Here is a 13,085-nt window from a genome sequence, read left to right on the forward strand (position 1 = left end):
TGTTCTCCGGTTTTTGCATTGTCTGTTTGGTGGCTCTATGGTGGGGCTCACACATTGTGTCTCCCAGGTCTGCTGCAGTCAAAGCCTCTGTCACTACGTCAGGCCACTGTTGGCCTGTGCCTCTGAAGGAGACACTCATACAATCAAGGCAGGTCTGGCTCAGTCTCTGTGGGGTCTCTGGGTCCTGATGCACACAAGGTTTTGTTTGAGCCCTCTGAGCATCTCTGGTGGGTATGGCATTTGATTCTAAACATGATTTTGCCCCTCCTACCATCTTGTTGGGGCCTCTCCTTTGCACTTGGACACAGGGTATATTTTTTTGGAGGGACCCAACATTGTCATGTTGATGGTTGTTCAGCAGTTAGTTGCAATTTTGGAGTTCTAACTGGAGAAGATGATTGCACGTCCTTCTGGTCTGCCGTCTTGTGCCTCTATATTTAAAAGAGTGGACATAGCATATTTTACCTATTAAGTGTATAATAAATTAGTATTATGGACAAGTTTATGTCTACACGTTTGATAGCTCAGATAAAATTAACCAATGACTTGAAAGATATAAATAACCAAAACTCATTCAAGGAAAAATAAACTATTGCATAGGTCTATTTCTAACAGCGAGTTTATGAACTTCCAAGAAAGAAAGCACCAGACCCAGGTAATTTCACTTATGTATTCTACCAAGCTTTTAATGAAGAAATTATACCTTATAATGAAGAAATCTCTACAATCACATGCACAAAATAACAGAGGGAATGCTTTCTAACATATTCTATAAAGACTACTTTATCAAGTAAAGACTTTACAAGAAAGGAAGACTAAAGATCAATATCTCTCATGCACATAGATGTAAAAATCATCAACTAATTATTGGCAAATCAAATCCAGCAATGTACAAACAGAACTATTCTCTATAACGAAGAGGGATTTACTTAAAAAATGCAAGCTTTCTTTCAGTCTTCTACACTCAATTAATGTAATTCATTACATTGACTGATAAAAGAATAAAAGTCATTTGATCACATTAATAGATGTTGAAAAAGTATTTGACAAAATCCAATATTCATTTGTGATAAAAACTCTAAGCTAGCTAGGAGCAAAGGAAATTTCTTCAACTTGATACAGAACATGTACAAATGTTCACCATTTATATCATGCTTAATGGTTAGAAATTAGATGCCTTCTCCCTATCGTCAGTCTTGACAAAGCAAGAGTGCCTTGTCTCATCACTCATACTCAACATTTTACTGAAAGTCTTAGTAATGCAATAGGACAACAAAAAGAAATAAAAGACATTTATTATAAATGTATAATAAAATAAATTATTTTATTTTATATTTTATTTTTTATTTATATTTTATTTATTATTTTAATAAATTCTTCTATAAATAAAAGAACTAAAAAGCAATTAAAATAGCAAGGTTACAATACACAAGTTATTATGTAAACTGAATTCATTTTCTACATTCTAGGAATGAACAATTGAATTTTGAAATTAAAAACACAGTACTAGTTACATTAGCACACACAAAAAATGAAAAAAATACTTAGCTGTAAATATGCAGCAGTCCCATATGAGGAAAACTATAAGGCTCTGATAAAAGATATCAAAGGTTTAAAAGAGTAGACATATCATTGATGTTCATCTATCATCGATGATAGAATGATTCAATATCATTAAGGTGTCAATTTCTTGCAACTTGATTTATACATTAACACAACCCCATTCAAAACCGAATCATTCTGGTGCTATCAACAAACTGATTATAAATTTTATAATTTATATTATAAATTATATAATGGAAAGATGAAAGATCTAGAATAGTCAACACAATACTTAAAAAAGAAATTCACTTGTAAGATTGATACTACTTGACTTCAAGACTGATTATAATGCTGCAGTACCCAAGACAGCATGGTATTGGTATACGAATAGATCAGTGGACAGAACAGAATTGAAAAATAGGCACACAGAAATCTAGTCAACTAGTTTTGTCTGACAAAGGTGCAAGCACAAGACTTTTCCAGTGCTGCACTGCATCCTGACACTCTTCCAACCCCATCCTTTCCCGTCTCCCTTCACAGGTGCCAAGACTGGGCTGTGTCTGAAGTTCTCTAGCTACAATAATTCCCTCACATTTTTATGCATCACAGATATCCTTCCAATATATCTCTTGTTTCTTGGCTTTTGCCTTCTTGAGACCTGAACTGATGACAGTGCCTGCAATTGTGTTGTCTAGTAGTAGATAATCATATACTTAATATACAATTAAATAAGTTTTTGATCTTATAACCCTGCCTGAGAGAGATTCAGTTATGCAAACATAAGGCAAACAGTTTCTGTTGTTGAAGACCAAACGAAAGATTAGCCAAATAGAACTAAATTTAATTTTCTCTTTGGTAGAAATGATTGGGTGCATATTTTTAGCAGTTATGTCTGCTAAACTAAAAGCAGTATTGCTTTTTAGCCCTGACCATCATTACTCAAAGAAAGGATGTGCTTGTTTATGTTCAACCAGTTGCCTATAAAACATTCAATGAACAGACTTTAGCCTTAAAGAGAGCAGTTATAGACACTTTATCAGCCTGTCATCGTCCCACATATGACATTAATAACGACAACATCCAACTGATAGATATGTACTTTTATTCAAATATTATGTTTGTTGTTGTTACTCCTGCTGCTGTTCAATCCATATGGTTAGACACAATCTGGGAAGGGATTGGCTGAGGAAGAAATGTTTAGATAGTATCACTAACTCAATGAACATGGACATGAATTTGAGCAAACTCAGGGAGATACTGGAGGATAGAGGAGCCAGGCACGCTGCAGTTCATGGGGTTGCAAAGAGTCAGACATGACTTACTACTGAACAACAACAAGTGGTTAGTGCAGGAGGTAATCCCTGAGGGACATGATATCCCCATTCTCAATTATCTGGAATAATATGTCTTCTAACAGAGTGTGAGTTGGGAGTGTAGCCTTAGGCTGGAATGAGAAAAGAAGTGTCATTTTCTCCTTACTTGGAAGTGATTATGAAAATCTCTGATGGATTAAACTTGCCCTGGTCACATGGTGAAAATTATGATCTAGGTCGATACATACTCAAAAAGGGACTCAGTGGTGGGAACTTGAGACTGGGAAGTATGGAAGTTTCCTCATACTTGGTATTAATATTGTTTTTAATTATTTCTAATATAATCATATATGGGCTCTAGAATATTAAACAAATTTTTTATCATACTTTTTCCTAACATGAGAGGAAATAATAGGTAGTATAATTTTTAATATCCAAGACCTTGGAATGAAGTCACCTGTTTTCAAATTCTTGCAACACTACTTTCTAGCTTTGTAAACTTTAGCTCAGTTTTCACCTGCAAAATTAAGATAATAGTGGCATGTAGAAATAGCAATGACCATTACTGAAAAAGTGAAAGTTATTCATTCAGTCATGTCCAACTCTTTGCAACCCCATGGACTGCCTGCCAGGCTCCTTTGTCCATGAAATTTTCCAGGCAAGAATACTGGAATGGTAGCCATTCCCTTCCCCAGGGAATCTTCCTGACCCAGGGTCTCCCGTACAGCAGGCAGATTCTTTACCATTTGAACTGTAAGAGAAACCCTATGTCTAACAATTTATTCAACCTGGTCACAGTACATTGCTATAGAAATGTGGGTCAAACTGATATTCATAAGTCAATTCAAAAGAGAAATATTTTTATTACTCATTTTAAAAATAAGAAAATGTTACCCTACAAAATGACAACAACCACCTTGTGGACATGAGAAGAATTTCAAAGCTGTGAGACAAAGCTGAGAAATCCAACATGGTTATCAAGCTGCATCTAAAACCCATCTATCCTAAATGCTCTGTAAAATAACCTATGTTATTTAAGCAAATTTAGGCTGGGTCTCATTCATTTTTAGGTAAAAATTCCTAATATTTTATTTTATTTCTTGAAAAATAAAAATTGAGTCAGATCAAAGGGGTTAGGCAAACAGCAATATTAATCAAGAATTTTGAATATCCTGATGGCAAATCTAATAATTATTCAATGTAACCATGTGGGAATAAAAGTTAAAGATATAAATATGATTTTAGGCTTGTGTTCCTAATCTTTTTCACATCAATGCATAAACAGAAAATCACAATATTTAAAATAAAACTGAAGTAGCAGGACAAGACTTTTTGCCAACAGAAAGCTGGATGCTCCAGTTGCCCCAGTCAGTCCTTGACTGTCCTCCCCTGCTGGAAGAAGTGGTTGCTATTTTCTTCACACCTGTAAACCGTTCATAACGTACTTCATTAAATGGCACAGAGTTCAATTCTAGAAAACTGTTAGGAAGACTTAACATAGAGGGAAAGGAAAACAAGCAAAAAGTTTCTGTCTTATGCATAATGAAATTAGATGCAATAAATTTTAACCTTTTTAAGATAAACATGACCCCATTATGAAATCTCAAATTTGTAGATAACTACTAAAAGACAACAGCTGGACATCACAATTTTCAATGCACTGAAGAATAATCAATAGAGGGGAGTGAGAATAAATAAAAATTGATTATTTCAAAGAAGAGAGAAGAAAAATAATGCAAAAAAGAGTAAGATGAAAATGTAATGACAAAAATAGTACTGAAATACATCAGTAATGACAAGTTATCCTCCCCAATATTAAAAGGCTGAGATTTTTCACAGTGACCATTAAAAATACACTGACATAGAGAATTAAAACAAGAAAAAAGTAGTAAATGTGTTTAATAAGACTTTCAAAGGAAATGATAGCTCAAACAAGAAAGAAAGAAAGAAATATATAGAAGGTCAGAAATACATGATTAACTAATATGTTTTAATAAGCACAGGAAAAAAACAACAACAACAAAAAACTTTAATACAGTAGAGAATATGAGCACTTTTAATACAGATATTTAGTTCAGTTCAGTCTTTCACTGGTGTCTGACTCTTGTGACCCCATGGACTGCAGCACGCCAGGCTTCCCTGTCCATCAACAAATCCCAGAGTTTACACAAATTCATGTCCATTTAGTCGATGATGCCATCCAACCATCTAATCCTCTGTTGTCCCCTTCTCCTCCTGTCCTCAATCTTTCACCGCATCAGGGTCTTTTCAAATGAGTCAGTTCTTTGCATCAGGTGGCTAAAATATTGGAGTTTCAGCTTCAACATCAGTCCCTCCAATCAATATTCAGGACTGATTTCCTTTAGGATGGACATTGAATCTCCTTGCTGTCCAAGGGACTCTCAAGAGACTTCTTCAACACCACAGTTCAAAAGCAACGATTCTTCCGCACTCAGCTTTGTTTATAGTCCAACTCTGACAACCATACATGACTACTGGAAAAACCAAAGCTTTGACTAGACTGACCACTTACTGGCAAAGTAATGTCTCTGCTTTTTAATATGCTGTCTAGTTTGGTCATAACTTTTCGGTCAAGCAGCAAGTGTCTTTTAATTTCATGGCTGCAGTTACCATCAGCAGTGATTTTGGAGCCAAGAAAACAAAGTCTCTCACTGTTTACATTTTTTCCCCATCTATTTGCCATGAAGTGATGGGACCAGATGCCATGATCAGAGTTCTCTGAATGTTAAGTTTTAAACCAACCATTTCACTCTCCACTTTAATTTTCATCAAGAGGCTCTTTTGTTCTTCTTCACTTTCTGCCGTAAGTGTGGTATGATCTGCATATCTGAGATTATTGATATTTATCCTGGCAATCTTGATTCCAGATTGTGCTTTATCCAGTCCATCATTTCACATGATGTACTCTGCATGTAAGTTAAATAAGCAGGGTTACAATACACAGCCTGACATACTCCTATCCCAATTTGGAACCAGTCTGTTTTTCCAAGTCCAGTTCTAACTGTTGCTTCTTGAATGGCATACAGGTTTCTCAGGAAGCAGGTCAGGAAGTCTGGTATTCCCATCTCTTGAAGAATTTTCCACAGTTTCTTGTGATCCACACAGTCAAAGGCTTTAGCATAGTCAATAAAGCAGATGTAGATGTTTTTCTGGAACTCTCTTGTTTTTTCCATGATCTAGCAGAAAAAGATTCTGCCTTTTCTGAATCCATCTTGGACATTAGGAAGTTCACAGTTCATGTACTGTTGAAGCCTGGCTTGGAGAATTTTGAGCATTACTTTGCTAGCATGTGAGATGCATGAGTAAAATTCTGTGGTAGTTTGAGCATTCTTTGGCATTGCCTTTCTTTGGGATTGGAATGAAACTGACCTTTTCCAGTCCTGTAGCTACTGCTGAGTTTTCCAATTTTGCTGGCATATTGAGTGTAGCACCTTCACAGCATCATCTTCTACGATTTGAAATAGCTCAACTGAAATTCCATCACCTCCTCTAGCTTTGTTCACAGTGATGCTTCCTAAGGCCCACTTGACTTTGCATTCCAGGATGTCTTGCTCTAGGTGAGTGACCACACCATCATGATTATCTGGGTTATGAAGATCTTTTCTGTATAGTTCTTCTGTGTATTGTTGACTCCTCTTCTTAATAGATTCTGTTTCTGATAGATCCATATCATGTCTCTCCTTTATTGTGCCCATCTTTGCATGAAATATTCTCTTGGTATCTCTATTTTTCTTGAAGAGGTCTCTAGAGTTTCCCATTCTATTGTTTTCCTCTATTTCTTTGCATTGATCACTGAGGAGGGCTTTCTTATCTCTCCTTGCTTTTCTTTGGAACTCTGCATTCAAATGAGGGTATATCTTTCCTTTTTTCCTTCTTCTTTAGCTTCTCTTCTTTTCTCAGCTATTTGTAAGACCTCCTCAGATAACCATTTTGCCTTTCTCCATTTTTTTTCCCCCTTGGGGATGGTCTTGATCGCTGCCTCCTGTACAATGTCACAAACTTCTGTTTGTAGTTCTCAGACACATAGTTTTATCAGATCTAATCCCTTGAATCTGTTTTCCATGTCCACTATATAATTGTAAGGGATCTAATTCAGGTCATACCTGAATGGTTTAGTGGTTTCCCCTGCTTTATTCAATTTAGCAATTTGGCTAAATTTAGCTGAATTTGGCAATAAGGAGTTCATGATCTGAGCCACAGTCCTCTCCTAGTCTTGTTTTTGCTGACTGTGTAGAACTTCTCCATCTTTGGCTACAAAGAATATAATCAATCTGATTTTGATATTGACCATCTGGTGATGTCCTTGTATAGAGTCTTCCCTTGTGTTGTTGGAAGAGAGTGTGTATTATGACCAGTGTGTTCTCTTGGCAAAACTGTTAGCCTTTGCCCTGCTTCATTCTGTACTCCAAGGCCAAATTTGCCTGTTACTCCAGGTGTTTCTTGACTTTCTACTTCTGCATTCCAGTCCCCTATAATGATAAGGACATCTTTTTTGGGTGTTAGTTCTAGAAGGTCACTTAATACAGACATTGAACCTTTGTTAATACTGATATCTTATAACCTAGGAATAATGAGTTGAGAAACTCTGGAGACTGTGCTATATCCTCTGATAACAAAGCAATAAAATTAAAAGTAATTAAATATCAGATCATTAAACTACAATCATACCATATTTAAAAGCTAAAAATATTGACATAAAGGCAATTAAAATAAACTTAGAACTAAATCACAATGAAATAATCATTTCTCAAACTATGAGAAACAGATAAATTGTTAGCTATGACTAATCTGTAGCTCTTCTTATATGCAGGAAATAACTAAAAATAAGTAAACATTTATATCAAGAAGCTAGAGAAAGATAAATAGATAAATTTGATTGGTTGGAGAATAAAATAAACTGCCACCTAAACAGGCCAAAATCAAAATGGAATTCTTTGAAAATTAGAATAAAAGGGAGAAAATAAATCATGAGATAAACTAGTCAAAACAGAAACAAAACAAAACAAGAAGACACAACAAAACTCAATAATAAGTGCAAAATAAAGATATTAAATTAATCTAAATACACATTTGATGTTTGAAAGTCATAGGACAAATTCATGAAATAATTCAGGAATCTGAATTTGAAAATAAAATTTAAAAATACATTTTCATATAAACATAAATGACCAAGTTAATCCAAGAGTATGAAATTGTTAAAATAGGCTCATAAGCAGAGGTTGTATAAACAGGCAAAATTTTACACATGCTTATATACACACAGACAAATTTTATTAACACTTCAAAAAAGAAAAAAAAAACAACCCTTAATCCTTATTTTGAACAATTCTTTCCAAAGAATAAATGCAGGAACAGCTACCAGATTCATTTATGCAGTTTATATAATCATTATACCAAAATTACTGAAGGATTGTTCAAGAAAACTACATAGATCAGTCTCACAATATTAATATAAATTCAAATCACTCTTCTAATTTAGCTAATGAAATCCAGAACTATATAAGATAAAGTATGTTCCTTAGGGTTTGTCATAGAATTCAAGACTGGCTTATCAAGATACCTTATAAGGAAATCTACCACATTCACAGATTAAGGGAGGAATATCAGCATAACTGTCCCTGAGGCAGGAAAAGTATTTTCTAAATTTACAGAGGTAGTGAGTGGCCATCTAGGGCGTGTGAGTTGAAACCCATTCTCACTTGACTGTGCTTTTAATATAACAGGGTTACAGAGAGAAGTTTCAATGTTTTTTTTTTTTTTTTTTTTTTTTTTTATGATGCCATGTATCATATTGCACTTGCATCACACACTAACAGTGTTCTTTTAATCACGGAATTTTATCTTCCTTTCCATCTCTGCCATGTCTGCCTTATTCTGACCTCTGTCGTAATTGACTTGCCAGGCCTCTGAGTCATCTGTGGGTAACTGATTTAGTGCACACAAGAGTCCAGGCTCTAAAACTATTTCAGGAATGCATAGAGAATGTAATAAAAAATCAAACTACAAAATATGTTCACATTTTGTTTACTTATAAAAAGACTTCCACAAAATGAATTATAAGTAAATAAAAATGCAGCACTGTATTAATTGTACACATTATAATATGTAAATTATCTACAATATAGTCAAATATTCTTTATTTTGAACCAACTATAGAGCTACTATATAGGTTTTTTTTAATGAATTCAAGTTTGTTTATTTAGAGAATATTTAGTATGTATTCTGGAGAGAATTTTGATATATAGTTGATGTATGTAATTTTCAGATGTAAAACATGATTCACAACTTTGAAAGATTATATTACTTTTAAAATTACTATAATTACAATTATATTTACCATAATTACTGAAATACTGGTTATATTTATTGTGTTGTACAATATGTACGTGTAGCTTATTTATTTTACAAATAGTAGTTTTTACCTCTTAATTCTCTACCCCAACCTGTCCCTTCCCACTTCCCTCTCCCCACTGATAAAACACAAGCTTGTATATATGTAATATTATTTCCTTTTTGTTATATACACTAGTTTGTTGTGCTTTTTAGATTTCACAAATAAATGATATTATGTCTTTTCCTGACTTATTTCACTTAGTATGTGCTCAGTCGTGTCTCATTCTTTGCAGCGCCATGGACTGTAGCCTGCCAGGCTCCTCTGTCCACTGACGTTTCCAGTCAGGAATACTTGGAGTGGGTTGCCATTTCCTTCTCTAGAGGATGTTTTCAACCCAAGGATCAAACCCGTGTCTCTTGGATCTCCTGCATTGGCAGATAGATTCTTTACCACAGTGCCATCTGGGAAGACCTTCACATAGCATATGATATGTGCTAGTGGAGGTGATGGAATTCCAGTTGAGCTATTTCAAATTTTAAAAGATGATGCTGTGAAAGTGCTGCAATCAATATGTCAGCAAATTTGGAAAACTCAGCAGTGGCCACAGGACTGGAAAAGGTCAGTTTTCATTCCAATCCCAAAGAAAGGCAATGCCAAAAAATGCTCAAACTACCGTACAGTTGCACTCATCTCACAGGCTAGTAAAGTAATGCTCAAATCTTTCCAAGCCAGGCTTCAGCAATAGGTGAACCGTGAACTTCCAGATGTGCAAGCTGCTTTTAGAAAAGACAGAGGAAACAGATCAAATTGCCAACATCCACTGGATCATCAAAAATGCAAGAGAGTTCCAGAAAAACATCTATTTCTGCTTTATTGACTATGCCAATGCTTTTGACTGTGTGTATCACAATAAACTGTGGAAAATTCTGAAAGAGATGGGAATACCAGACCACCTGACCTGCCTCTTGATAAATCTGTATGCAGGTCAGGAAGCAACAGTTAGAACTGGACATGGAACAACAGACTAGTTCCAAATAGGAAAAGGAATATGTCAGGGCTGTATACTGTCACCCTGCTTATTTAACTTATATGCAGAGTACATCATGAGAATCACTAGGCTGGAAGAAGCACAAGCTGGAATCAAGATTGCTGGGAGAAATATCAATAACCTCAGATATGCAGGTGACACCACTCTTATGGCAGAAAGTGAAGAAGAATTAAAGAGCCTCTTGATGAAAGTGAAAGAAGAGAGGGAAAAAGTTGGCTTAAAGCTCAACCTCTAAGATCATGGCATCTGGTCCCATCACTTAATGGTAAATAGATGGGGAAACAGTGTCAGACTTTATTTTTGGGGGGCTCCAAAATCACTACAGATGGTTATTGTAGCAATGAAATTAAAAGACACTTACTCCTTGGAAGGAAAGTTATGATGAACCTCGACAGCATATTAAAAACCAGAGACATTACTTTGTCAACAAAGGTCCATCTAGTTAAGGCTATGGTTTTTCCAGTAGTCATGTATGGATGTGAGAGTTGGACTGTGAAGAAAGCTGAGCACTGAAGAATTGATGCTTTTGAACTGTGGTATTGGAGAAGACTCTTGAGAGTCCCTTGGACTGCAGGGAGATCCAACCAGTCCATTTTAAAGGAAATCAGTCCTGGGTGTTCATTGGAAGGACTGATGTTGAAGCTGAAACACCAGTGTTTTAGCCACCTGATGTGAAGAGCTGACTCACTGAAAAGACCCTGATGTTAGGAAAGATTGAAGGCAGGAGGAGAAGGGGATGACAGACGATGAGACAGCATCACTCACTCGATGGACATGAGTTTGGGTAATCTCTGGGAGTTGATGATGGACAAGGAGGCCTGGCATGCTCTGATTCATGGGCTTGCAAAGACTTGGACATGACTGAGCAACTGAACTGAACTGATGCTATGCTAAGTTGCTTCAGTCATGTCCGACTCTTGGGGACCCCATGGTTCATAGCCTGCCAGGCTCCTCTGTCCATCAGATTCTCCAGGCTACAAACTGTAGTGGGTTGCCATTTCCTTCTCTAGGTATCTTCCTAACCAATGGATCAAACCCGCATCTCTTGCATCTCTTGAATTGGCAGGTGGGTTCTTTACCACTAGCCCCACCTGGGAAGCCCTCACTTAGCATAATACCCTCCAAGTCCATCCACATTGCTGCAAATGGCAAAATTACATTATTTTTTGTGGTGGCATAATATTGCATTATACCACATCTTCTTCATTCACCTGTTGATAGACATTTAGTTTGCTTCCTTGTCTATAGTCCATGAGGCTGCAATGAATGAAACACGATTGAGCACGTACTAACTGAAATAAGTCAGAGAGGGAAAGACATAATATCATTATAAATAATGTTGCTAGAAACATTAAGGTACATTCATCTTTTTGAATTAGTGTTTTGCAGGTTATTTTTTTAAAGATATACGCCTAAGAGTGGAACTGCTCAGTGTTATGGTAGTTCTAGTTTTAGTTTTCTGAGAAATTCATACAGTTTCCCACAGTGGCTGCAACAATTTACAGCCCCACCAACAGCATGTGAGGGTTTGCTTTTCTCTACATCCTTGCTGACATTTGTTATTTGTGTTATTTTTGATCATGGCCATTCTCACATGTCTGAGGTGATATATAATTATAGTTTCTATTTGTATCCCTCTGGAGACTGATAATGTTAAAAATCTTTACAGGTGCTTGTTGTATATGTTTTCTTTGGGGAAAAAAATGTCTATTTAGGTCTTTTGCCTACTTTTAAATTGAGTTGTTTTTTTGATGTTGAGTTGTATGAACGGTTTATGTACTTAGTATATTAACCAAATCCTTATCTGTCATATCATTGACAAATATTTCCTAATACTTTAGATGTGCAACAATTTTTAAGTTTAATTTGACCACACATTTATTTTTGCTTTTGTTTCCTTTTCTTTGTGAGACAGATTCAGAAGTTTGTTGCTAATATTTATGTCAGAGTGTTGTGCCTATGTTTTCTTCTGGGAGTCTTATGGTTTTCCATCCTGTATTTAGGTCTTTAATCCATTTTGAGTTTATTTTTATATGTGGTGTTTGAGAATGCCCTTATCTGATTTCTTTACAGATAGCAATACAGTTTTCCAAGCACCACTTATTAAAGATAATGTATTTTATTACAGATTAATTGACCAGTATAGCCTGGGTTTATTTCTGGGCCTTTTACTCTAACCCATTGACCTGTGTGTCCGTTTTTGTGCCAGTACCTTACCAACTTGATTACTGTAGTTTTGTAGTATAGTTTGAAGTCAAGGAGTATGATTTCTCCAGCTTAGTTTTTTCTCGTGATAGTTTTGGCTCTTTAGGGTCTCTTGTACTTTCCAAGTAAATTTTAAAATCATTTGTTCTAGTTCTGCAAGAAACACCATTGGTATTTTGATATGACTTACATTCAATCTGTAGATTCCTTTGGATTGTTTTAACAGCATTAATTGTTCTAACACATGAACATGGTGCATCTTTCCAACTGTATGTGTCATCTTCAGTTTCTTTCACTGATATCGTAAATTTTTCTGACAGTTCTTTTACCTACTTATGTAGTTTCATTAATAGGTATTTTATTCTTTTTGATGCAATTGTAAATGAAATTGTTTCCTTAAATTCTATTTCTTAGTGTATAGAAATGAACAGATTTCTCTGTAGTTTTTTGGTGGTATCTTTAAGATTTTCTATATATTATATCATGATATCTGCAAACATTTTTACTTCTTTCAATTTTGGACTGTTTTTATTTCTTTTTTTCCTCTAATTGCTGTGACTAGGACTTCCACTATTACATTGCTTATTGTGGATATAGATGATTTTACTATTTTTATCTTTGA

Source organism: Bos grunniens, chromosome 17 (assembly GCF_055505025.1).
Source record: "Bos grunniens cultivar Pamir isolate PY7600 chromosome 17, Bosgru_T2T1.0, whole genome shotgun sequence".
NCBI lineage: Eukaryota > Metazoa > Chordata > Mammalia > Artiodactyla > Bovidae > Bos > Bos grunniens.